General features: G+C 38.0%; 17 non-coding genes across 17 annotated transcripts; all 17 read left to right on the forward strand.

The window, feature by feature from the left end:
* The first annotated feature begins 46 nt into the window (after positions 1 to 46).
* TRNAR-UCU (transfer RNA arginine (anticodon UCU)) lies at positions 47 to 120 on the forward strand. Its single transcript has one exon. It is a non-coding gene; the product is annotated as a tRNA-Arg (tRNA).
* Positions 121 to 210: 90 nt separating this feature from the next.
* TRNAR-UCU (transfer RNA arginine (anticodon UCU)) lies at positions 211 to 283 on the forward strand. Its single transcript has one exon. It is a non-coding gene; the product is annotated as a tRNA-Arg (tRNA).
* An 82-nt stretch (positions 284 to 365) lies between these two features.
* On the forward strand, positions 366 to 438 carry TRNAR-UCU (transfer RNA arginine (anticodon UCU)). The gene has a single exon. It is a non-coding gene; the product is annotated as a tRNA-Arg (tRNA).
* An 82-nt stretch (positions 439 to 520) lies between these two features.
* On the forward strand, positions 521 to 593 carry TRNAR-UCU (transfer RNA arginine (anticodon UCU)). The gene has a single exon. It is a non-coding gene; the product is annotated as a tRNA-Arg (tRNA).
* Positions 594 to 677: 84 nt separating this feature from the next.
* TRNAR-UCU (transfer RNA arginine (anticodon UCU)) lies at positions 678 to 750 on the forward strand. The gene has a single exon. It is a non-coding gene; the product is annotated as a tRNA-Arg (tRNA).
* Positions 751 to 840: 90 nt separating this feature from the next.
* On the forward strand, positions 841 to 913 carry TRNAR-UCU (transfer RNA arginine (anticodon UCU)). Its single transcript has one exon. It is a non-coding gene; the product is annotated as a tRNA-Arg (tRNA).
* Positions 914 to 997: 84 nt separating this feature from the next.
* TRNAR-UCU (transfer RNA arginine (anticodon UCU)) lies at positions 998 to 1,070 on the forward strand. Its single transcript has one exon. It is a non-coding gene; the product is annotated as a tRNA-Arg (tRNA).
* Positions 1,071 to 1,152: 82 nt separating this feature from the next.
* TRNAR-UCU (transfer RNA arginine (anticodon UCU)) lies at positions 1,153 to 1,225 on the forward strand. Its single transcript has one exon. It is a non-coding gene; the product is annotated as a tRNA-Arg (tRNA).
* Positions 1,226 to 1,315: 90 nt separating this feature from the next.
* TRNAR-UCU (transfer RNA arginine (anticodon UCU)) lies at positions 1,316 to 1,389 on the forward strand. The gene has a single exon. It is a non-coding gene; the product is annotated as a tRNA-Arg (tRNA).
* A 90-nt stretch (positions 1,390 to 1,479) lies between these two features.
* On the forward strand, positions 1,480 to 1,552 carry TRNAR-UCU (transfer RNA arginine (anticodon UCU)). The gene has a single exon. It is a non-coding gene; the product is annotated as a tRNA-Arg (tRNA).
* Positions 1,553 to 1,806: 254 nt separating this feature from the next.
* Positions 1,807 to 1,880, forward strand: TRNAR-UCU (transfer RNA arginine (anticodon UCU)). The gene has a single exon. It is a non-coding gene; the product is annotated as a tRNA-Arg (tRNA).
* Positions 1,881 to 1,970: 90 nt separating this feature from the next.
* On the forward strand, positions 1,971 to 2,043 carry TRNAR-UCU (transfer RNA arginine (anticodon UCU)). Its single transcript has one exon. It is a non-coding gene; the product is annotated as a tRNA-Arg (tRNA).
* A 90-nt stretch (positions 2,044 to 2,133) lies between these two features.
* Positions 2,134 to 2,207, forward strand: TRNAR-UCU (transfer RNA arginine (anticodon UCU)). Its single transcript has one exon. It is a non-coding gene; the product is annotated as a tRNA-Arg (tRNA).
* A 90-nt stretch (positions 2,208 to 2,297) lies between these two features.
* Positions 2,298 to 2,370, forward strand: TRNAR-UCU (transfer RNA arginine (anticodon UCU)). Its single transcript has one exon. It is a non-coding gene; the product is annotated as a tRNA-Arg (tRNA).
* Positions 2,371 to 2,452: 82 nt separating this feature from the next.
* On the forward strand, positions 2,453 to 2,525 carry TRNAR-UCU (transfer RNA arginine (anticodon UCU)). Its single transcript has one exon. It is a non-coding gene; the product is annotated as a tRNA-Arg (tRNA).
* Positions 2,526 to 2,915: 390 nt separating this feature from the next.
* On the forward strand, positions 2,916 to 2,988 carry TRNAR-UCU (transfer RNA arginine (anticodon UCU)). The gene has a single exon. It is a non-coding gene; the product is annotated as a tRNA-Arg (tRNA).
* Positions 2,989 to 3,078: 90 nt separating this feature from the next.
* TRNAR-UCU (transfer RNA arginine (anticodon UCU)) lies at positions 3,079 to 3,151 on the forward strand. Its single transcript has one exon. It is a non-coding gene; the product is annotated as a tRNA-Arg (tRNA).
* Positions 3,152 to 25,767: the final 22,616 nt, after the last annotated feature.

Below are 25,767 nucleotides of genomic sequence, written 5' to 3' on the forward strand. Positions count from 1 at the left end.
TGTTGTGGGCCTTTCCAAGAAATTACGGAAAAAACGCTACGTTAGTGTCTCTGTAGCACAGTGGATAACGCGTTGGACTTCTAATCCAAAAGGTCCCGGGTTCGAATCCCGGCAGAGATGTTAGAGTTGATAGCAAAGTGTAATTCGTTGGGTTGTTGTTGTTTTGTTGTGGGCCTTTCCAAGTAATTACGGAAAAAACGCTGCGTTAGTGTCTCTGTAGCGCAGTGGATAGCGCGTTGGACTTCTAATGCAAAGGTCCAGGGTTCGAATCCCGGCAGAGATGTTAGAGTTGATAGCAAAGTGTAATTTGTTGTTGTTTTGTTGTGGGCCTTTCCAAGAAATTACGGAAAAAACGCTGTGTTAGTGTCTCTGTAGCGCAGTGGATAGCGCGTTGGACTTCTAATCCAAAGGTCCAGGGTTCGAATCCCGGCAGAGATGTTAGAATTGATAGCAAAGTGTAATTTGTTGTTGTTTTGTTGTGGGCCTTTCCAAGAAATTACGGAAAAAACGCTGCGTTAGTGTCTCTGTAGCGCAGTGGATAGCGCATTGGACTTCTAATCCAAAGGTCCCGGGTTCGAATCCCGGCAGAGATGTTAGAGTTGATGGCAAAGTGTAATTCGTCGTGTTGTTTTGTTGTGGGCATTTCCAAGAAATTACGGAAAAAACGCTGCGTTAGTGTCTCTGTAGCGCAGTGGATAGCGCGTTGGACTTCTAATCCAAAGGTCCCGGGTTCGAATCCCGGCAGAGATGTTAGAGTTGATAGCAAAGTGTAATTCGTTGGGTTGTTGTTGTTTTGTTGTGGGCCTTTCGAAGAAATTACGGAAAAAACGCTACGTTAGTGTCTCTGTAGCACAGTGGATAGCGCATTGGACTTCTAATCCAAAGGTCCCGGGTTCGAATCCCGGCAGAGATGTTAGAGTTGATGGCAAAGTGTAATTCGTCGTGTTGTTTTGTTGTGGGCCTTTCCAAGAAATTACGGAAAAAACGCTGTGTTAGTGTCTCTGTAGCGCAGTGGATAGCGCGTTGGACTTCTAATCCAAAGGTCCAGGGTTCGAATCCCGGCAGAGATGTTAGAATTGATAGCAAAGTGTAATTTGTTGTTGTTTTGTTGTGGGCATTTCCAAGAAATTACGGAAAAAACGCTGCGTTAGTGTCTCTGTAGCGCAGTGGATAGCGCGTTGGACTTCTAATCCAAAGGTCCCGGGTTCGAATCCCGGCAGAGATGTTAGAGTTGATAGCAAAGTGTAATTCGTTGCAATGTTGTTGTTTTGTTGTGGGCCTTTCCAATAAATTACGGAAAAAACGCTACGTTAGTGTCTCTGTAGCACAGTGGATAACGCGTTGGACTTCTAATCCGAAAGGTCCCGGGTTCGAATCCCGGCAGAGATGTTAGAGTTGATAGCAAAGTGTAATTCGTTGGGTTGTTGTTGTTTTGTTGTGGGCCTTTCCAAGTAATTACGGAAAAAACGCTGCGTTAGTGTCTCTGTAGCGCAGTGGATAGCGCGTTGGACTTCTAATCCAAAGGTCCTGGGTTCGAATCCCGGCAGAGATGCTAGAGTTGATAGCAAAGTGTAATTAGTTACATTGGTGTTCTTTTGTTGTGGGCCTTTCCGAGAAATTACGGAAAAACCGCTGCGTTAGTGTATCTGTAGCGCAGCGAATAGCGCGTTAGACTTCTAAATTCTAATGTCCCGGGTTCGAATCCCGGCAGAGATGCTAGAGTTGATAGCAAAGTGTAATTCGTTGCGTTGTTGTTGTTTTGTTGTGGGTCTTTCCAAGAAATTACGGAAAAAACGATGCGTTAGTGTCTCTGTAGCGCAACGGGTAGCGCGTTGGACTTCTAATCCAAAAGGTCCAGGGTTCGAATGCCGGCAGAGATGGTAGAGTTGATAGCGAAGTGTAATTCGTTGCAATGTTGTTGTTTTGTTGTGGGCCTTTCCAATAAATTACGGAAAAAACGCCGCGTTAGTGTCTCTGTAGCGCAGTGGATAGCGCGTTGGACTTCTAATCCAAAGGTCCCGGGTTCGAATCCCGGCAGAGATGTTAGAGTTGATAGCAAAGTGTAATTCGTTGCGTTGTTGCTGTTTTGTTGTGGGCCTTTCCAAGAAATTACGGAAAAAACGCTACGTTAGTGTCTCTGTAGCACAGTGGATAACGCGTTGGACTTCTAATCCAAAAGGTCCCGGGTTCGAATCCCGGCAGAGATGTTAGAGTTGATAGCAAAGTGTAATTCGTTGGGTTGTTGTTGTTTTGTTGTGGGCCTTTCCAAGTAATTACGGAAAAAACGCTGCGTTAGTGTCTCTGTAGCGCAGTGGATAGCGCGTTGGACTTCTAATGCAAAGGTCCAGGGTTCGAATCCCGGCGGAGATGTTAGAGTTGATAGCAAAGTGTAATTTGTTGTTGTTTTGTTGTGGGCCTTTCCAAGAAATTACGGAAAAAACGCTGTGTTAGTGTCTCTGTAGCGCAGTGGATAGCGCGTTGGACTTCTAATCCAAAGGTCCCGGGTTCGAATCCCGGCAGAGATGCTGGAGTTGATAGCAAAGTGTAATTCGTTGCGTTGTTGCTGTTTTGTTGTGGGCCTTTCCAAGAAATTACGGAAAAAACGCTGCGTTAGTGTCTCTGTAGCGCAGTGGATAGCGCGTTGGACTTCTAATCCAAAGGTCCCGGCAGAGATGCTGGAGTTGATAGCAAAGTGTAATTCGTTGCGTTGTTGTTGTTTTGTTGTGGGCCTTTCCAAGAAATTACGGAAAAAACGCTGCGTTAGTGTCTCTGTAGCGCAGTGGATAGCGCGTTGGACTTCTAATCCAAAGGTCCCGGCAGAGATGCTGGAGTTGATAGCAAAGTGTAATTCGTTGCAATGTTGTTGTTTTGTTTTGGGCCTTTCCAAGAAATTATGAAAAAAACACGGCGAAAGCGTCTCTGTAGCGCAGCGGATAGCACGTTGGTCTTCTAATTCAAAGGTCCCGGGTTCGAACCCCGGCGGAGATGTTAGAGTTGATAGCAAAGCGTAATTCGTTACATTGTTGTTGTTTTGTTGTGGGCCTTTCCAAGAAATTACGGAAAAAACTCGGCGTTAGTGTCTCTGTAGCGCAGTGGATAGCGCGTTGGACTTCTACTGCAAAGGTCCCGGGTTCGAATCCCGGTAGAGGTGTTAGAGTTGATAGCAAAGTGTAATTCGTTATATTGTTGTTGTTTTGAAGTGGGTCTTTTGATAAAGTTATGAAAAAACGTTGCGAAAACATCTGTGTAAGGGTACGTCCATAGTGCACCGCTTCCCGCTTCTCGCTTTATTGCTTAAACCGCGGCAGTTGTAGAAGGCGAGATGAACTCGCGCGATTCTAGCCGGTGGTGGTTATAGTGCACCGCTCGCGGGAGCGTCTGCTTGCATGAGCAGTTGGCATCATGGAGCTATCACGTGGGGATATATTGTGTTTTTGTTGACAACAAAAAATATGTACATGAAATGAATAGGACTCACCTTGAAGTTGCAATAGGTTTAGTGTAATCGCTAATTATAGTTAATTAATTAATTGATGATAAATCAGCGATTTCGCTTTTAGTGCCACAACAAATTTTCGATTAGAAAAACGAGAATTAATCGTTACAAAATTTCGTTTGATTTAGTTTTATCGTTAATTAGTTTATATTAATGATAAAACTAAATCATGATCGATAATTAACTAATCAACTAATAACGATAAAACTAAACTGGCCGATAACTAGTTAATTAACGGCAAAATCCGTTGGATTTCGTTTTATCGTTAATTAGTTAATCAACTTAATTAGTTAATTAACGAATTAACGCTAAAATGAAATCCAACGGTATTTTGATTAATTAACGATATCGTTTTTATTACGTCAACTAATTAACGATTAGTATTAACAATAATTAGGCGTCATAAAAACTCCGTTGGATTTAGTATGATCATTAATGATTCTTAATTAATTAACGATTTCGCTTATTATGTCATAACTAATTAATGATTAGTATTAGCAACAATTATCCGTCACAAAAACTCCGTTGGATTCAGTATAATCGTTAATTAACCTTAATTAATGATTAATCACCGATATCACTTTTAGTGTCATATCTAGTTAACGATTAGTATTAACAATAATTATTCGTCATAAAAACTCCGTTAGATTCAGTATTACCATTGATGATCCTTAATTAATAACCGATTTCGCTTATATTATGCCATAACTAGTTAACGATTAGTATTGACAATAATTAATTCTCACAATAGGATTCACTATAATTGTTAATTTTCCTTAATTACTTGATGATTAACGATTTTGCTTTTATTATGTCATAATTAATCAACGATTAGTCAATCAACTCCGTCGATTTACTATTCCACTATAAAACGAACACTTACAGGAAAGTATCCGTTTTAAAGTGCAAGCGGTGAGCCGGTCAAGCGAGAAAAAGAAATAACAATTCATTCCGGTTAAAGCGGGTAAAAGCAGTTTCAGCCGGTAAAAGCAGGTAGGCGGGCGCACTATGGCCGCCCCAATGAGTGTTCACGATCTTTTTTCAGCCGCGATGAAGCGAGTAGCGAGAAGCGGTTCACTATGGACGTACCCTAACGCAGTGGGTAACGCGTTGGACTTCTAATCCAAAGGTCCCGGCAGTGATGTTAGATTTGATAGCATATCACCGTGTTCAGCCTAACTACTAATATCCTTGCCCGTTTAAAGTGTTTTTGTTTGCAAAAAATAACGGAAGGAACGCTGTAAAAATCGTCTCTGCAGCATAGTGAATAGCGCGTTGGACTTCTAGGCGCCGGTTTCGAATCCCGGCGTCGATGTTACTGTTTTTTGTAAATCCCTTACGTTCAGCGTTTTGCCTATATCATTACTGTTTCGTGACGACGTCCTTTTTCGAATGTACCAATCAGCAGGCCATTCTTGTTTTCGCTTGGAAAATCCACCAGTCGAAGCTGAAAGTCTTCGGCCGTCCCAGCTGTGCCGTGAATGATGCTGTCCATTCTTGGCGGAATCGTGAAGTCCCGAACAGAGAATATCTTTCTGGGCAGGATTTCTTAGTTGTCACATCCGAATAGGGCGACGTTCTCATTTGGCGTACGGAGCCGGTTATTTTATGTCCAGAGAGATTCCGTATTTTCTGAGAAAGTCCAATCCGATAATGCATGGGTCCTGAATGTCTGCCACGAAGACGGTGTGACGATAGGGAATCGCAGCGAGTTTCGCAGAGACTTCTATCTTCCCGTGTACAGTCATTTTGTCCCCGTCTGTAGCGTTAATGAAGGTGCCACGTACAGGAGTCGTTGTCGGAATTTCTGAGCCACATCGGTCCGGACGATGCTCATGTTGGCTCCGATGTCGATGACGTGTCCGTGACATCCGTAACTTTCACCTTCCACGTACATTCCATGGTCTCCGCCGCTCAGCTGTGAGATATGGTAGACACTTCATTCGGCATATAAGCACTTGAGCGTCTGAAGCACTTCGGCAGCATCTTCTCGGTGAGCGGCGGCTAGGTGGAAGCCCTTGAGAACACAGTCCCATCCGGACGCAGAGGCGGTCATCTCGAACTGGGTCCTGAAGATCGACCACGATGTCCTTTCGTCATACGTCGAGGGCTTGATATTCGGCCGGTTGACGTCAACTATGGCTGGCAGGACCTGGTAAGCGTCCGCGGAAAATGTAGGCTCTTGAATCGACCGCGTTCACTGCTCCCTCCACCACGCTCACCCTTTCGGTGACGGAGTTCATCTCCTGAGAAAAAGCTCTTCTTTTACTTCAGCGACGGCAGTGGCGATGACGTCCTTTACTCCAGCGACGGCAGTGGCGATGACGTCCTTTACTCCAGCGATGGCAATAGCGATGTCTCCCTTCATGCCGGCGACATCTCTTACTTCAGCGATAAAGTTTTGGTGACATCTTTCACTTCAGCGATGGAGGTGGTGACATCATCGTGTACTTCAGCAATGGAGGTGGTGACATCTTTCACGGCAGCAATAGATGTGTTGACCGTGGCGGCAGATTTGTTAATTTCTTCCACGAGGCCCAACTTCATTTGGCCCATCACAGACAACAACTGGTTCAGCTGTTCTCACATTTCGTCCATCTCCACTCCTCTTGTTTTTACCATTCAATTCCTTGAATTATCCCACTTCTGACACCAAATTGTTCCGGATAATTTTTCACAAGTCCTTGAAATAAGCAGAAGAAGGAAAACACTTTGCAGAACGTTACAAATTTATTCACAGAACAACAATTTTTACATGTGTTTGCAAGCAGAGATACACGCTAAACAGATCAGAGTTCCCTTATTGAGCGTAAAGTTCAACAACTCTCTCTCTCTCTCTCTCTTGTGATCGCCTCACTATAGGTACGGTCGAATCTTCGAAAAAAAACGAATGTTCCAGAAAACCAAGTTGGCGGTGCCACCGGAAGGACAGAAAATCAATGTTCCAGAAAAATCTGGATGTTTTGCGCCGTATCTTCGCATTTTTCGTTTGGCAACAGGACATCGGCAAGTTTGAGGGCATCTTAACAAATTGTGCTACGGTATTTTTCGTAACACTAGTTATGCCACTAGGATGGACGATTCGCCAGTAAAATACCATATGCCCCGTTACCAGTGCACCCTGCTTATATGTATCACGGGGCTGGAATTGGCGTGATCCGACGATTATATTCAACTTTTATATTCAACATCAATTTATCTACACGCCATTTAAAGAATTTCATCTTGAAAGAAAAAAATGCAATCATCCCTGGATGATTGAGAGCGCGGTGATGTTAATAAAACCTGAGATTGTTGCTAAAAATCTAAGTTGCTGTCGTATCGCTTTAGTGTATACCACGTTTAAGGCACCCATATAACCGGACGACTGATCGTCCTCCATCTCGGTGATGCAAAACCAGTTTTTTGTTCAAAGTTAAAAAAAGTACGATAGTTAAAAAAGTGGCTGGATAGTGAGCATCGACTGGTTATAGAGATAACCAATACCTGCCGAACCTAGGGCGATCATCGAGTGATTGTGACTTCACTTCCCACCCAACTGGTTGGAAATTACCGTAAGGCGATATGTGACCGGAGTTGTGTGAGGTGAAGTAGTTATCATATGAAGATCAAAGGGAGTTGGAATTTCACACATTCATTTGCAAGTAGTTTCACTGCACTGTTATATATATAGGCCGGGATTACACTATAAAAGTTTTATAAATGAACTTTTATAGTGTAATCCCGCACCTAGACCGAAATTACACTAAAAAATGTTTGATTAATATTCTTTTATGAAAGAACTTTCAAAAACTTTTATAGTGTGATGCGGGCCTTAGGCCGGAATTACACTGTAAAAGTTCGATAAATGTTCTTTTATAAAACTTGAAAAAAAAACAACCAACCAATGAATTGATTACATTTGCTAGAATGTAAACGATAGGCTTGATGGTTGCATTTTTCAAGTATTATACTGTATATGAGAGAAATTTTTAAAAACTTTTATAGTATAATGCGGGCCGGGATTACACTATAAAAGCTTGATAGAAGCTCTTTTATAAAACTCAAAAACAACTCTTTAAAAAAACAACCAATAAGACTATTGGTTACGTTCTCTCGAATGTAACCGATAAGCTTATTGTCATTCCACCAGGCTGACTTTTACTTAATTAACTAAGTATTTAATCAATTATTAATTCTCAAGATTCGATAAACATGTTTACATACATTGCGTTGTGTCAGACCTATAAAAACAAAATTTTCGTAACCCAGGGATAAAACGCACGGAGGCAAGTTAAAGTATAAAAACATTTCTTTAATTTATAAATATCAATTACAATCATTAACCTTGAGAAAGATGCATCCTATATCTATTTAAGAATATGTACGTATATTACAATACCCGACAGGTGAGTCAAGGTATTACCTTATGCATCTGAGAACATGTAACATCCTGATTATTTACTGGACATTCAGGTCAGTAGATAAGCGTACTCACCCCAGTCATCGTTGGTGATTTCCTTAACATCCTAAGTGCAGCTGCTTCCCGCACACTACGGCACTTCCTTCACTAGGCACTTCTTACACAATACACTCCGGCAATCCGGCACTTCTTCCATATTTCGCAACTCAAACTTCGGGGAACCTCAACTCTCCATTAGAATCTCACTCTTACATATCACCTTATATTCTCCCGTTCTCCAAAACCAATTTTTCCATTACATCTCACTTTCTATCCTTTCATCCTCGGGCCTCCTGATTTTACATCCTCTTCGGCTCCTCCCTAGAAACCAGGATTCGCTCCGTCTTGTAATTTTTCTTTCCGTGCTACATTTTAATTTGAGGCCTCAAGCAAGGGGCAGTTCGATTGGACTTTCGCGTGACCATTCTGGAGAAGATCTGTGCTATTCATCCCTAATAAATTTCGCCCCTTCCTAAATACTCAGAACGCCTACGTGCACCGGTCACCTTCATATCAATACCTAAGGCGACTCCCATGTTACAATCAGAGCAGAGGTGCTCTAATGGGCTATGTCGCTTTGTATTTATGTTTCCTCTCTTACATCCATTTCTAAAAGCGAGCAATTCATTAATTTTAACATTTCATTATTCTCGCTCTCCATAACTTCTCCACACCTACGCCTCAAGAATCGAATCTCATTCCGTGACAGCTCCTATTCACGTATTTTAGAAAAACACCTTTCTCCTGTCACCAAGCCTTGAGCATGCCAGGTGACGGTTATACACCCGTGTGAAAGTCACACCGACAGTTTGCTTAAGGGTAACCTATGCACGACGATTCGATCTCTTTCTAATATTCTCACTCTTCGATACCCTCTTTCTTTTCAAGTTACGTTCAAATTGCATCTTCTTTTCAGTGAAGGTCCCGAATCTATTGACATCCACTATTCATGAATTTTCCATCTTACATTGACATCCCTATTCATGTATTTTCCATCTTACATTGACATCCCTATTCATGTATTTTCCATCTTACATTGACATCCCTATTCATGTATTTTCCATCTTACATTGACATCCCTATTCATGTATTTTCCGTCTTACATTGACATCCCTATTCATGTATTTTCCATCTTACATTCTTATTTCGTAGCTTCATACCTTGCCAGATGAATTGTGCTTCATCGGCAGTTGGCCTAAAGCACGTTCTTCCTTTCTTACATAATCTTTTATGACTCGTGGCCGCCCTGCACGTGTTCTTTACAACTACCCAAAGTCAAGCCTCAATTAATACGACACCTGTTACCCAGTCACCTTTCAAATAATCTTTAAATAGAAAATAATCCTTAAACAATTAATCATTTAAATAAATTAACAATTTTAACTAATTACCTTTATATTCAAATAATTACGAATAATTATGAGCGGAACGGACCCGCTCATATTATTGCTCTTGAAGTTGTATAAAATAAGTTTTATAGTGTAACTTTGGCACTGGGCCGTTTTTTCCTTCAAGTTTTGTAAAAGATCTTTTATAAAACTTTTACCGTACTGATATAAAATCTCGGCGTTAGAAACGTTGTTATAAAATCTTTTGAGTATGCGAAATTCGTTTCAAAATCGACTTCGCGACTCCGGCAAACAAGATTCTGTAGCTCTCAAGTTTCCCGATGTGTATAGAATAGGAAATAAGAAATTCAACTAGTTGTAAATCTTGGAGAACTGAAATGGTTTGAGAAGCGCCATAACATTTTCGAAATCCCCGGATCTTCACTCGAATCGGGTATCATTTTTCTTCGCTCACATAAAATTTCACGGAAAGAATTCAATTTCATCGTAATGCGATGTGACATTTCTCAACGAAACCCTATTTATGAAACCTTGAGGCTTTATAGCACGAAAAAAATTCCCATTCCGAACATTCAAATTTTTTCTGTGACATTTCACAATGTTCTTAATTTGATTCTGTAAGTTTCAAAATTGGTAGATCAGTGGGAAAACCTACCAGAAAAAAAAAGTTTTGGTATATACATACGTACATGTATATTTGTCGATCAATAAGAAAACGAATATTTCTTTTGGTTCTGTAACTTAATCACTACGTTGAATGAAGTAATTCCAAATATGTGACATATAGAAATAATTTGATATAATTTGTTATTTAATATCAGCCAAGAAGGTGATATATTGCGCTTTAAGCGGTAAGGATGACAAATCCGGTTATTATACATAATAACCAGTTATTATGCATAATCGTCGAGCATTTTGGCAAATTTGATAAATTTTCCTAAATTAATCACTTTTACCGATGGTTATGTGTTCTGTGTATCTTTTGGTTCACCATAGTACCCAAGTGTCGTTGGTGAATTTAATAAGTAATGAAAAAATTTTACCGGTAATTTTGCATAGTACCCAAGAGTCGTTGGTATAAATTTGATAAATTTTCCTAAATTAATCACCTTTACCGGTGATTTTGCATAGTACCCAAGCGTCGCGTCGTTGGTAAACATGATAAATAGTACTTATGATATTTAATTTAACTTATTTATTTAGTATACAAACCTGTGAAAGGCCAAAACATAATACATGATAGTTCATACATGAATTGCAACTTTATATCGGGGTCCGACTAAATTCATCACATATGCTAGGCACATTTGGAATTTTTTTTCATATTTATCAAATTCACCAATTACACTAAGTATTGTGCATAATCACAGATAAAAGCGATAAATTTCACGTATTTTTTAAGTTTTGTGTGGAGTCATGATGAACGAAACATAAGCTTGCAAAATAACAAACGGCTTAATATAACGTAATAGGTTAAAACTACATGTAGGCTGATCGGCACCGCCGCGCCGGTGGAATATGTCGCCGCATCAATAGCTTTCGCATTTACACAATGATCAAGACATGCGCGATAACATTATACATGATTTACATACGAGATGCAGTCTTGACGTCACAGATCGATAACAACACTCCTTCCTCTTTGATCACACTATATCATCGATACCTAGGCGTCTTGGCTTGATGACATTCCGCCTTGGCCTGGATGAAGCAATCGATGTTTCTGCCGGAAGGTCTGGAACTCGACGTTTCGCAAGAGAAACTGGAACTGGCACCTTCTGTTGAATTGACACCGACTTGTCCAATTGCTGTGGAAGGGAATTTTCTGCAACTGGAACATTTTCGCCCTTGGCGATCATGCTAGGGGGTTGAAGTGCTGCTACTACATCAGAAACTCTTTTTCTCATCTGGTCTGTGGCATCTTCTCACATTACCAGACTCGGTCATCACTTGATAGGACACAGGACCTGAAGGTTTCAGGATCATTGCGGGAACCCAGCTCGGACCTTGAGAATAATTGTTTACATAGACTGGATCATCAGCAGAGAATCGACGAAGTGTGCGATTATGCTTCTGGAAGGTCAGTTCCTTCTTTTCCCGTTGATCCTTCAGGAAATCTGGATGGAGTCTGTCCAGACACACTCGGCTGGACTAAACCCTGTAGTTGTAGATGGCGTGATGTGTTGGTGTAGAAGATATTGAGTTATCCTCTTCTGCCACGATCCATGCACAATTCTTTTCAGAGCGTGTTTAGTCCACTGGACAACACGTTCAGCCTGACCATTTCCTGCTGCTCTACGAGGAGAAACTAAAATGATACGAATAGCATTAGTGTCAAGGAATGATTTATATTCTATTGTATTGAAAGGAGGACCATTATCGGACACCACGCTGTCAGGAATGCACCCATGGAAAGCGTTAGCTCGCTCTTATGTGTGGTGGCCAGGATTGGACTCGGACATTTACAAATTTGTGTCCACCTGTTCGAAGTGCCAAGAAAGTAGACATGATCCTCCTGTCTACTTTCTTGGCACTTCAAACAGGTGGACACAAATTTGTAAATATCCGAGTCCAATCCTAGCCACCACACATAAGAGCGAGCTAACGCTTTCATTCGCTCGATTCCAGGGTGAGCAATATGCAGTTCTCACAAAACGAGTGAACGGCCTATCTCAGGTATTATTACCCTGCTGCCCCAAAGTATTCAATTCTTATGAACGGATGTTTCGTTCTTTTTAGAAAGAATGCATTAAATCTCGAATCAAGTCCACGCTCCGGCCAGCCTCTTAAAACGAAATTTAAGATACGTGAAAGTACGGAATCACGTAAGGTCATCCCAGAAATCTCCCTCGCACTTAGGGGAAGCATACCCCAATTCTCACACAAAAAAAACTTCCAGGGGAGGAGGAACGGCTGCATCTCCGACAGAAACAGGAAGCCTACTGAGCGCGTCAGCGTGGCCTATCTTCTTGCCAACACGATGAATTAATTACGGGATGAAAATTCAGAATTTATGAAAGAAATAGTTCCACGATAATAGTTGATAAAAATAATTTCTTTCATGAATTCAACTCACTCCTAAGAGCGACTCTGTTGGTAAGTATGACTCGGTTATTGTACATAACCTATTTATCACATCTACCTTACTGTAATAGATACACCACAGACATTTCGGATTTTTTTTTTTTAATTCAATTCAAAACAGCACACATAAATACATGAATACAAAATACAAATGTACAAAATAAAATAAAGGCAACAGAACAAAAGACAAAACATACACTATGCAGCCCTTAGGGACCCATTTGGTCCGTCCTAGAGCTTAATAGATACTATATATAATAAACGGCACGCTCGATTTATATTTATTTCATTTTATTCATTTATTATTATTATTTTTTTTATTAGATATTTCAAATTTTTCCTTGGTTACCTATTTATATTTTCAATAAACCTTTCAAAATTCGTTATAGAGTTTGAGAATGTGAAAATTTCTTTCTTGAGATGTTTATTTATTCTAAGGTCTGATAATTTTTTTCCGAATTTGTTACAAATAGTTGGCCCTAGGTAATTTATACTTTTTTGAACAAGGTATTTATTTGTTTTTGGAGTTAAATACAAGTATCTATTTGAGGTTCTATCGTTATTAGTTTTAAGAAATAAATTATGGTTTTTAGTCATAAAAATTATCATTTTATACACATAAATTTGCCTTAGATCAAATATTAAAATTTCTGATTTCAGTAGATCTGGATTATTAAATGACATTACCTTACGTTTTATGCGATTAAAGATGTTATTTAAGTTCTTAATATTATCGTGATAGGTACCTCCCCACACTGTAATAGCATAAGTTACTCTTGATTGGATCCAAGCATAGAAAATTGTTTTAAGGAGTTCCGGACTTACAATGTTTCTTAATCTATATAAAGCTGCAATTTGTTTTCTTATCGTATTACAGACATTGTTAGAATGGCCATTCCATTTTAGGTCGTCTTGTATAACTATACCTAAATAACTATATTCTCTTACTCTTTCTATGTGACTGCAAGAACAGATTTGAGAGGGGTATTTACAAACGTGCAATCTTGGTGATATTGGAGTTTCTGGTTTAATATCTCTCATTTTTAGACAGATGAATTTTGTTTTTTCTACGTTTGGAAGTAATTTATTTTTTGTTAGCCATGTGTTAATCTGTCTAAGGTCATTTTCAACTTCAGTTATCAAATGAGAAATATTTTTACCTTCAACATATAATACGGTGTCATCCGCGAAAGACACTATTCTACCATGCAATTTTAGAAGGCATAATTCATTTATATATATCAGAAAAAGTGTGGGGCCAAGTACTGTTCCCTGAGGTATTCCTTTTTTATTTCAAGGTAATCACTTTTTTCATTTTCTATATGGACTGCCTGTATTTGTCCATAACAGTACATCTCAAACCACCGCAATAGTTTACCACGAATTCCGGCATTCTCCATCTTATGTAATAACAGAGATGGATCTACATTATCAAAAGCTCTTTTTAAAGCAATAAAAACTAATTATTGTTGTTGAAGCTCTGGTTTAGGTATTCAAGTGCGGTGCAACCGCACCTGTCTCACTCCTAAGAGCGACTCTGTTGGTAAGTATGCATAAAAAGTAAGTATGACTCGGTTATTGTACTTAATAACATATTTATCACATCTACCGTAACATAATAGATGCACCACAGATATTTCGGATTTTTACGTGCATTATACCAAGTTCACACCATTCCGGCATTACTCGCATAACATATTCGGGAAGTAAAGTGGTGGTGATTGAACAACAATGACGATAGATCAAGTTTGTAGACCAGTGGTTTCTAACTTTTTTTCGGGCCATGGTCCGCAAAAGCATCTCTGAAATCCTAATATCCCCGTGAGGGCCGTAACTAGAATTTACTAATATAAATGCAAGGCCACAATACAGGCAAAATGCCCAACGAGGTGGCTGCGAAAAAGATGCTCTATGCCTTAATGCTTTGTCAGGATTGGTACCTATGCGAGATAACAGTATACAGCAGAACTTCGGTTAACGAATAACTCGGTTAGCTATCGATTTTCAAAAAGGGCAAAATTTCGCTCAATCAGACGCAACAAATAACAGCTCCCTATATAACCGAGCTGACTCAATCTCAGTGCGGCAAAACCTGTTTTTTGTTCAAAGTGACGCCTACTAGTTAAAAAGAGACAATTAATTACTACTAGTTACAGAGATAATACTGACGCCACAGTTTACTTAAAGATGGCGAATAAATCAACCTAAGATGTCAAGGAGTCCTGCCTAAACTTAAACAGGAAAGTATGGTTATATATGGAAGAGTAGATGGACAGAGAGATATACCTACAGAGAGATACCTATACGCTAGTAAGCTTCATTTTTTTGTGTTTGATGGTATGTGTAGTCAGTTTATTTAAACTCTTCTCTACTGCTGCGTCTTCAGCATAATAGTATGCTTTTCACTAATTCCACCATTCTCATTTGTTACTTTTTTACTTGAAAACACCCTTGAAATTGCCACTCAAGAGAAGTTCAAGTCTACTAACATACTCCACAAAACCTGCGCGAATGGATAGCTTGATCCTTCCAAATTGCCGATTAGTTCCATAATTTTCCTACAGAACACGGAAATGAAAGTCAACTGAAAAATGAAATTTGAAGAGCTAAAATTTAATTATCCAATTTTCTTTTAAGCGACTTATCCTGGAGTCTTCATATTCATTGAGAAAAGCAGCACTATGTTTTATATATAGAAAAGAGGTAAAAAGAAACGGGAAAAGCTGGATTGAATTTCTTGCATTTGCTTTTGGCCGAGAGTCCCTTATCGTTAAGGTGTTAAACCATGTTCTACAACTTTGTTCGCAAAAATGTTGGTATATTTTCGTTCGTTTTTCACCAACTGAATTCCAAAATTAACAACTAAAATTTGTTAATAATTTGTTGAAAACCTGAATTTCAGGTTTTTCAACCAATCCTTGTCGATATTACAGATCGTATCGTTGTAGTATCGATCCAGTGTGAACCCGGCCTCAAGAGAGAGAGAGAGAGTTTAGGTGTAATAGAAACTTTAATTGAAACAAAAGCACTAGATCGGTTAAATCTCAACATCTGATTCATTCCGTTCTTTAACGTTTCCTCCCAATGTAACCAATAACAAAATATAGCAGCGTCGCAGGTAATTTCACACGTGTTTCCATCTTTGTAAGAGAAACAACGAACCATGAAGAACAATACACGATAACAAAAATAACAATAAAAAACACCCAAGCATCGAAACACCCAACAACTTCTAAACTAAGATAAGCCTCCAATTTGGCAGTTTTCCCAGTTTCCTTGCTAACCAACCGTCAATATTTGATTGTGTACAGTACGTTTAACCATTAAGTACATTTATATCTATACAGTAGCCTGCTAGCCTCTTCATTCCCGAGGACAATTCACTTTTAAAAATATACGGTGAGTATTATTCAATTCACAGAACTTATTTTCTGGCGCCATCGTTAAAGTTCAGGCTTCGAGATGATACCAATAGACGATAGCTTCATCATCATTTTTCAAGGTCAAATAAACAAAAACAAATTCATATTTAACCTTAAAGCTCTCTTCAGTAATATTTTCATTACTTTTCAATTATTTTGAATTTTTTACAAGATGATAAGTTTGAGATATTTAAATTCAGATGTGGTTTGTTTAGTTGATTATGACTTTTATAAGAGTAGTACATTGAGTTTTAAGGATGTCCTCATATATATACATTTCGTCAATAGTATAAAAACATTTTCCTATTAGTTTTTCCTTAGGCCGGGATTAAACTACAAACGTTTTGTAAAAGTTTTATAAAAACTTGAAAATCTAACTAATAAGCGCATCGGTTACATTCAAGCCAATGTAACTAATAGGATTATTGTTTTTTTTTCAAGTTTTGCAAAAGATATTTTTATCAAACTTTTATAACGTAATTTATAAAAGGTAATTTTTAACGTAATTTTAATCCTGGACTTACAAGGAAAGGGTCTCAAGGTGTCGTTCTCAAAAATGTTATGAAAAAATTCAAGTACATTCCCCTCACCCAGAAACACATGAAAACAAAAAAAATTAGCGAAAGAAAGCAATTTATTAAAGCCGCAAAAAATTATTAAAAACGACACCAGAGTTGGCTTTTCATCGCCTCTCGTGCTTCCTGGCGATATCTATAAAAAATTTCTTTTCACACATACTAGCTTTCTGTTCAATACTAAGCAAGGGGAAAAAAGTTTTTTGTTTGGTCTGTGCTATGTCTGGTGTTGGCTGTGTACCTCTTCATCATGTGTTGTTTGAATGACGTCACTCTAACACTAGGGTTGCGGGACTTTTAAATTCAATTTTGGCCTCTATTGGCGTTCAAAATATTAATATTTACAATTTTTTTTATGAGTGATGCATTATAATTCCGCTGGATTTTCTTATAGTTTTTTTGCATATTTAAATGAGTAGAATCAGTGGTAATTTTTCAAAACTTTTCGAAGACGTCACATTGGGACCCATTTCTTGTTAGTTTGGTTTCATTCAAGGCCGGCGTTACACTATAACAGTTTTAAAGATTTTTACAAAACTGGAAAATTATCGATATATCAAAGTTTTGATATAGCTCGATATAATTAAAAAATTCTGACAAGGCAACTGCAAACACTCGTTTGGATACATGATAAGCAAAGATTGAACTTGGAAAAAGAGTTTTACAGGGTGATACTATTTCACCAAAGCTACTGTATTTACTGCTATTACAGAAAAAATATTCAGGAAACTGGATTGGGATGGAAGGAATTGCACTAAATCTCTAAACCATTTACGTTTTGCCTACGACATTGTTATTATCAGCAATAATCTAGATGAATTAGAATAAATGATACAAAAACTGTCGAGTTCAAGTATTCAGGTGGGTTTGAAAATGACTGTAAAAGATTCAACTTACGTTCAACTCGTTTGCTTCGAAGAAGATTTTGCTCAACAATATAGAGGGGTTTAAGAATTACAAAACTATGTGTACCTTGGACAAGAAATAACCATGAACAGCAGCATCATCCATGAAATAAACAGAAGAATCCGGACTGGATGGAGCACTTTTGGTAAAAACTGTGTGATTCTGAATAACAACATGCCATTATGCTGGAAAAGTATTGAAATTTTGTGTGTGTTACCAGCATTGATATATGGAGCTGAAACATGGACACTCACAAGCAAAACGATACAAAAACTATAGATAGCACAAAAGAGCATGGAAAGATGTGTGCTAGGCATCAGAAGGAGAGAAAAAAAATGAATTCATTGTATAAGAAGCCAAACAAAAGTATATGATGTCTTGGAAAGAACTAAACGTTCTCGAAATGAAAATGGACTGATTATATTGCAAGAAGACAAGACAACAGATGGAACCACAAATGTAGTGCCCACTGCCCATTAAAATGACTTTTATCCTGATGATTTTGATTTTAATTACTCGGCAGATTTTTATAACCTTCGAATCAAAAATCAAAGTTTGAAAAAATATATTTTTGGAGGAAAACTATATATATATAAAGAAAAAATATGATATACATTCTACACTGGTTGATTAACACTTGTATTAATAAGTTTTCAATTACTCATTTAACTAATTAAAAAATAGTACATATACATTACTCTTTTTTTTTAGAGTGGTAGCCCCGTGGTGTTAAACGTCCGAGAAGGCGTCCCCACGCAAGATGGATTGACGAGATCAGGAAAGTGGCAGGAGTCAACTGGATGGCTAAAGCATCAGACAGAGCAGAATGGAAAAATTTAGAGGAGACCTTCATCCAGCAGTGAATTGAAAATGGTTGATGATGATGATGATGACGATACATTACTCTACACCATAGTTTCCAAAACTTTTCATTCCATCACCTCTTTTTCAAAAAAAGTTTCTTCTCATCGCCCCCACCTTAGACCAACCCATATGATCCTATACAAAACCGAAAGCTTCTACCATCCCCTGGATTTTTTCATCGCCCCCAGGGGGTAATATCACTCACTTTGGGAAGCACTGCTCTACACGAAAATAGCTCTGTCACAAAACATAGTATACTGCATAAAATAATGTTCAAAAAAAATTATGCTTACATTTTCTTGGAGTATTGGCATAGATTTATAGGTATTGTATTTAGGCCTTTGTAAAAACCAACAGCATTGCATAAATAAATAAACAGATTATTCGGTTTTATGGAGTTTATTATTATTTTCTCAATATAATTTTAGAATTTATAGAAAGTTTCTACATGCTTAAAACTATTCGGGGACATGCATTATTTATCTTAAATTTATTAAATTTATTTATTTAAATTTTTATTAAAATTTTGTTGATCAACTCTTGTGACACAACTCTTTGTGAATACCTGACAATGTTCTTTGTTAATATTTTATCAATTAAAATGTTTAAAAATCATAATTAAATAAAAACTACATTTCCTCTATTTGTTTTGAGCAGTGTATTAGACAACCATATTTTTATGGGCATATTTTTTTAGCCACCTCGTTGGGCATTTTTCTCTTACAACGCTCCAACGTTTGTTTAAGAATAAGGCAGAGCTAGTAGAAAGAGAAGGGACAATCAAGTAACCTGCAGCATTCGATCAATACAGAAAAGACAGCTTCATAATTTATCCCTTCGAAAAATCTTGATGGATCGAAGCTTCTACCTAACAAAAAGATTGGTGCATTTCAGATCACTGAAAACAGAGTCCAGGAAGAAACGACCTCTACGAACTCTCCAAATAACGATCTCGGAAATGGAGAGTTAGACACTTCAGCAAATGCTTAAGCAGGGTCGTCTGATGCAACTGTTGTATAACAACGCAAACACAGAACTCCCTCCCAAGAAGTCGATAAAATGGAATCAACAGGTTGAATTCAATGGGATTTCTTTCAATCAGGCTACTGGGACTCTCAAGACTAAGCCAAGCAGCATTTAAGAACGTCTTATTCAACTTGCAGCTCCTAGATGAATTAGTACAGAGAGTAGAATTTCCTCTGCAGCTGCTTTGGATGGCGATAATATCTTCACAATTCTTCTTTTCCCTAACTATCCAGAGGACAAAGAACTTATACCGAATGCCCTAATAAAACATCTGAATAAACTCTGCTTAAATGGGAATACAAAGGAAATTAGACCAGCACAAAAAGGGGATACGTAGTAGACCCAGAACGAGCGAATGATGCTCCAATCCTCGTAGATGAAGTTCAGCAATAAAAAGTCTTAAATGAAGTAATGATAGCTCGTCCACCCCAAAACTCAGAACATACCGATTTCAATTTCCCCGGCGGACTTGTGGACTCAGCTGGCAGAGCCGTTGAATATCGAGGGATATAATATCTAAATCACAGCTAAAGACATTTGACAATACTAAGTTCCATTGGATAATAGAATTTGCTGACAATAAAAATATTTACGAAGCAGTTGTTCGAGGATGGATTGATTCGCTTCATCACCAATTTTATATAAAGACATTTGCACCCCCCCCTCCGTTGCTTCAGATGTCAAATTATGGGACATCATACACGGTGATGCCTAAGCAAAGTTGTTTACTGTGCCAAATGTGCTGGAAGACCCGGTACGACAAATTATAATTACACCAAGTGACTGGACATTAACTGCATACGTTATAACACTAACAATGGGACGAGATACCCCATCAATCATCCAACACATAGCACACGCTGCCATATATAGGCCTACATATGGGCAACAAAAAGATCCACGGGGAAAAAATCGCAAAAGGATCAACTTCCCCGCATCACAATTTAGAATGGTGGCAGAATCACCTATTAACGAGATGTCTGAATTCATAAACAAAATACGACAACAAGGACCCACAAGTAGAAGAAACTATCCTTGCCCTTCTACTGGCAGGAAACAACAATCAGTATGCACCTCCAATCAAGAACATGATATAGAACAGGAGAATAGGAGGATCTCATCGCATCAATCAGAGCAAGCATATATGCAGCAAAGAGAAACCCAAGATGTCAAAAGAGTTTCCTTCAAAATCTACCCAACACGTAAATTTGTATGTACAGAACAACATTTCAACCAGGTTGAAGTTGAGGCTGCGTTTCAATCGACTCAGGTCACTTCAGAAGCAAGGTCTGTCGCCCTTAAAGAGAGAAGCACATGACTCCTCTTCGAATAATCAAAACTGTAGACGGCAGAACAGTCGAATTGCTCACACGATTTTCTCTCATGTTGCCTTCTATGAATACAAGTGCATCAGTTCATTTGGATACAGCCACAGAAACTCATTCAAAGGTATGCCGATTCAAGTCAAGATAAGCATTAACCAAGTTTAATAATTTTGTCTGCTTTGAACTCAAAGAAAAAAACGAATAATGGTCTCTTTAATGCATCCATGGAGATTATTACAATTTAATGTTAAGAAGAGCAAGACTGCAACTGATCTCCCGATTAAAACAATACAAGAACAAAGAATTGATGCCGCACTTCTCCAGGAAGCAAGATATCTACACGATAGACTTCCAGCATCCCAAAGAATTGGCATCGATGGCTATCGTTCAACTAGAAAGCGGCAATAAACAAAGCTATAAACACTGCGCAACACTGATTTTGGTGCCAGGGTTTTATATCTGACTTTATGAGAGCTGAAAACGAATATGACATTAGTTTTCGCCCATCAGCTCTTGTTTGTGAGGTATGAAAATAGCGTTATTCACGTTAACACATTAAATTAGGCTTAGGGTATAGGCATTAAATTATAAAAAAATTGCTGAATTAATTTTTATCACTTCAATTGATTGAGAATAACACGGCGACACTCCTCAAATCTAAATAGCTTAATTAAAAATCAGAAGTGAAAAGAATCATATAAAAACAAAAGGAAAAGTTATTCTTTTCCACTCCGAAAGCTTCTTTTGTTTGAAATTCTTGAGTGAACTTTGTTTACACGGTCTCTTTGCAGATTCCAACAGTAACCCACGTACTATCCAATCGGTCCTCCATTGTCTTTATGTGCTGGTGAAATCGTTCACCTTGTTCCTTACTCTAGTATCACTTAGATTTTCTCGAGGAAACGGCCCAGGTGGCTGTGCAAGTAATGAACCTTTACGCTCATATTACAACCAAGGTCTCTAAAGTTGTTGAGCATGCTGTTAGCTAGTTCAACATAGTTTTCAGCCTTGTGGTTGCCAAGAAATTTCTTGACAACGAGGACAAATGAGATCCATGCTGTCTCATTCATAGAATCTGTGAAATGAGGATCATTTATGAGTTGTCTGATTTGAGAATCATAAAAAATTCCAGCTTTAAGCTTTTCTGTGCTTATTCCATGGATGACATAAGATTCAGACAAAAATGGAAGAATTCAGAGGAGACCTACATCCAGCAGTAGATTGGAAATGGTTTATGATATCTTAAAAAAAATATTGATTAAAAACGTTTCGAATTTTCTTTCCGAGTTCACCTAGGCATAAAATCGAAAAAGAAAAATATTTTCTTCATACACTGGGCTGTGAAAAAAAATACAAATCGTCTCAATTTCGCTACTACCGCCACCTGGGTGCCATTCGCTGAAGTTAGGACGAGGGGGAGCTACTATGCCCCTACTTCAGTGCGTCACGCTACAGATCATAAACAAGGAAGGAATGGCCATGTCTCCTGCGGTGTATATGGATCGCGGGATTGCAGGAGGACTGGGTTCTAATCCGATGGAAAATAGTAGACTTTTCTTTTCGAGTTCACATCGGCATAAAATCCAGAGAAAATAGTCTTTCCTTCATGTATTGGGCTCAGAAAATATCAGAATCATCTCAACCTGAAAACATTTTATTTATGAATGCAGAAGAAAATCGTTTCTTCATCCTATGACTTACTTCCATACAGAACAGATGAAACGTGTGTTCTAGAACAATACATGCTCGAAAAATACTATACGCGTTTCAGAATTTTTATAAGTAAGGTTGTTTTGGTCCTTCTAAATATAACGTACCATTTCTTGTATCGAAACTCATATCCTTTCGAAATGGGATATTTGCACAAGTTGGACCGTGAAATCATTCTTCTTGCTCGATAGTGGCTCGTGTACAAAATATTGGTACTAAACACATACCTCTACACGAATCGGAGTCTCTACATGTTTTATTCATTTCTCAAGACGTATATATATATATATATATATATATACATAGTATCTAGTTCTACAACAGAATATTCAAGGTTTAAAATGAACATTAGCCTCGGGTTGAAAATATATTAGATTCAAAGATTGCTGTGTTTTTGTGAAATCGGAGGAAAAATAATAAAAAACCAATAAATACTTTTAAATAATATCTAAAAACAACGAATACTGCATTAAGTATAATTATCTTCGAGATAATTAATTATACTCTCAGATTATTTATGATGTATGCAATGGAATTATATTATGTGTCTTTTTAAAGAGATATGGAAACTGACCAAAAAAGGGATGAACGAAGAAAGAAAAAATTACTAAAAAGGAAAGCGGAAAATAAAAAAAAATCAAAGCGTTTTCTATTGAAATTAATAGGCTTTTATTTTTAAATGGAACGAAATAATTGATATGGAAATAAAAATATGAGAAATTGGCATGAAATTATTATTTTTGTCATTTCAAGGATTCATTAGTATTGATATGTTTTTTTTTTTTTTTGGCAACGATGCCAAAAGCTTTTTCTATTATTACGAAGTGTTTCCAAGAAAGAAATGCATAATGAATGTTTTCTCATTATTTTTAATGTTCGTTTTTTTGCTAAAAATAAAAATATTTCTTACGCACGAATAATGCCTGAAATAGCGGAAAAGCAATAAATTATATATATTTATTTTTGTTTTTTGGCTCCTTCTCAATAGTAAGTAAAAAAAAAAGAGGACAATACTGATTGAACTCAAGTATTACACAGCATTTAACAACACACACTATTTGGAGTAATGTTCACTGTTGGTGTTTACTAGACGGTTGTATTTAGCACGGCCACACCAACTTTTTTTTTTTTTTATAAAAAATGTCCCGTTTTTTTCTTTATTTTGAACGAGACTTTACTTGAATTTTTGAGATCAGGAATTAAGATTATTTTCATGACTTATACTATTTAATTATGACTCCATCGTAATTAATCATAGTAACATAAATATATTCATATGATATATTTGTCAAACATATACGTTTAGTTTGGTGACAATTATTTTGGCTATAATTATCATCTTCACTCTCCTCTGATCTTTTTCTGCTGTAGATGGCAACTTTACTTGCCTTAGACAATTTTTTGGCAGTACCCCGTATTTTTATGAAATGGTCAGCCTAGGTATTTATCGTGTTATATATATTAATACTCTTCTCCCGGAACAACTTTCACGGGATGGATGGATCACTTTGGCGGCCGTATCTGGCCCGTGGGCCAGAGGTTGCGCATCCCTGGTTTATATATTGAAGGTCTTGTCTCTAGTTCTACACACAGTAATAAGCAGAGCTCGGAAGTTTGGGCACTAAAAATGATCGAAATAGGCAGGCAAAAAGGCACTAAAAATGTCTAAAATAGGCACTAAAAAAGCAATAATTTATTTAAGGAAGAAAACATAACTAAAAGCTTAGGTTATAGGCTTATTAAGAGGCCAAAAACAAGTTGAAAAATTGGTTGCACTTTCTCCGTCTACTGTTTTAATTAGACTATGGTTTATAATAACTGCATTTTTGTTCAAGTTAAATCGATTTCAATCCCAAAATAAAATGTTGGTAGACCCTCAGAATTAAGTCAGTTCCAGAGCCACCATTAACAGACGCGGCACCCGAAGAAAAAATATGTGGGGTTCCTTCGATTCCGAATAATTCCTGTTTATTTGTTGTATATTTATTTGGAATAAAATCATTATCATTTCTATCGTTGAAAAAATAGCTACCTTGTCTACTATTGTTCTAAAAGAATTTAGCTTTTTTGTATATCACCACGTATACGGAACTCCCTTAAGCGTGGGGGTGGCCGTATCCGTCACACATCCCTGAGGGTGGCTCAAGTCAATTTAATCGAATAGAAAATATGTATGTAAAATAAATAGCCATGGTTGTTTTCAGTGCATTCGTGGTGTAAAAATAAAATCGAAACAACATGGGAGCCCCAGAACCCTGTCTGCTCCTACCCCAACTTGACGTCAACTGATGACCTCTTGGGACATCCATCGGTCATCTATACATATACAATGAAGTCCAATGCCTGTTATGTGAAACGCATGTAGAGAAATAAATTTCTAATATATACAGGGTGTCCTGTAAGTCCTAATGCGGGCTTTATTTCATGAACTGGTCGTCGTAGAGGTTCTAACATGAAGAAATGCTCAAAATATGCTCAGGAATCACTCTGTACCCGTTTCAAGAATGAAAATACAGTGTGTCATGAAATAAAAAAATCTAAATTTTTATACGTTCTCCTGTCCTTTAATTTCCAATGAAAAAGTTGTTGCCCTGTCTCTCCTGAGATAAAAAATATATTACCTACATAAAAAATTCCACGTCCAACATTCAAAATTCTTGTTTGAATTCAAAAGTGGGAGAAAAGTTGGGAAAGAACAACAAAAACTAACGGACAACGCTTTCCCCTCTCATTAAATGACTTTTTATTGAGCTCAATAACTTTCTCTAATTTTCTAATACAAATATCTCAGCGAGTATTGCTCTTAAAAACATGGAGATTTTTTCAGATTCCGATCGTCCACGAACGGTCCCGTTCAGCCAATACAAGCTATAGCAGTGTTGCTGTAGAGCGCATAGTACAGCTATAGCAGCGCACACGAGCTCAAAGGAAAGATTGAGAATAGTTGCCTTTGTAGTCTAGTAGCCTCGGGCGCTCAACGGCAAGCGAGAGGACGTGGGTTCGATTCCCCGCAAGGGCAGTTGACGGTAACTTTAAAGGCGGAAACACTGCACTGACGTGACACGTTACTACGCTACGTCAGATGGCACAGGATCATATTAGACATTCTAATTACATTTTTGATTGGGTTGCTTTATTTTTGAAATATATGATATCCATATTTGTTATGGGCATCTTTTTCTCAGCCACTTCGTTGGGCATTTTGCCTGTTGTGGCAAGGGTGTAGCCAGGGGGGGGGGGACTTGGGGGGTCTGGTCCCCCCCCCCCCCGAAATGTGAGAAAATGACCGAAAAAAGGGAAAAAGATGGCCAAATCCATTGTTCTGTCACTTTGGTCCCCCCCCCCCGAAATGAAAGTGGTCCCCCCCGAACGAAATTTCTGGCTACGCCCCTGTGTTGTGGTGTAGTATTTGTATTATATGGTGTGCACAACACTGGACTGACGTTTTAAGAGATGCATTAAGGCATGATGGCGAATTTGTGAAATCTTATTCGTGGAAATTCTGTGACGTACAAATTATGTGACGTGGAATTCCAACGTCACAGAATTTCCACGAATCAGAATTTGCC

The sequence above is a fragment of the Pholcus phalangioides genome, unplaced genomic scaffold (assembly GCF_987345545.1).
Source record: "Pholcus phalangioides strain wild (caught in Gottingen) unplaced genomic scaffold, Ppha-v1.0 ptg000017l_1, whole genome shotgun sequence".
In the NCBI taxonomy this organism is placed as follows: domain Eukaryota; kingdom Metazoa; phylum Arthropoda; class Arachnida; order Araneae; family Pholcidae; genus Pholcus; species Pholcus phalangioides.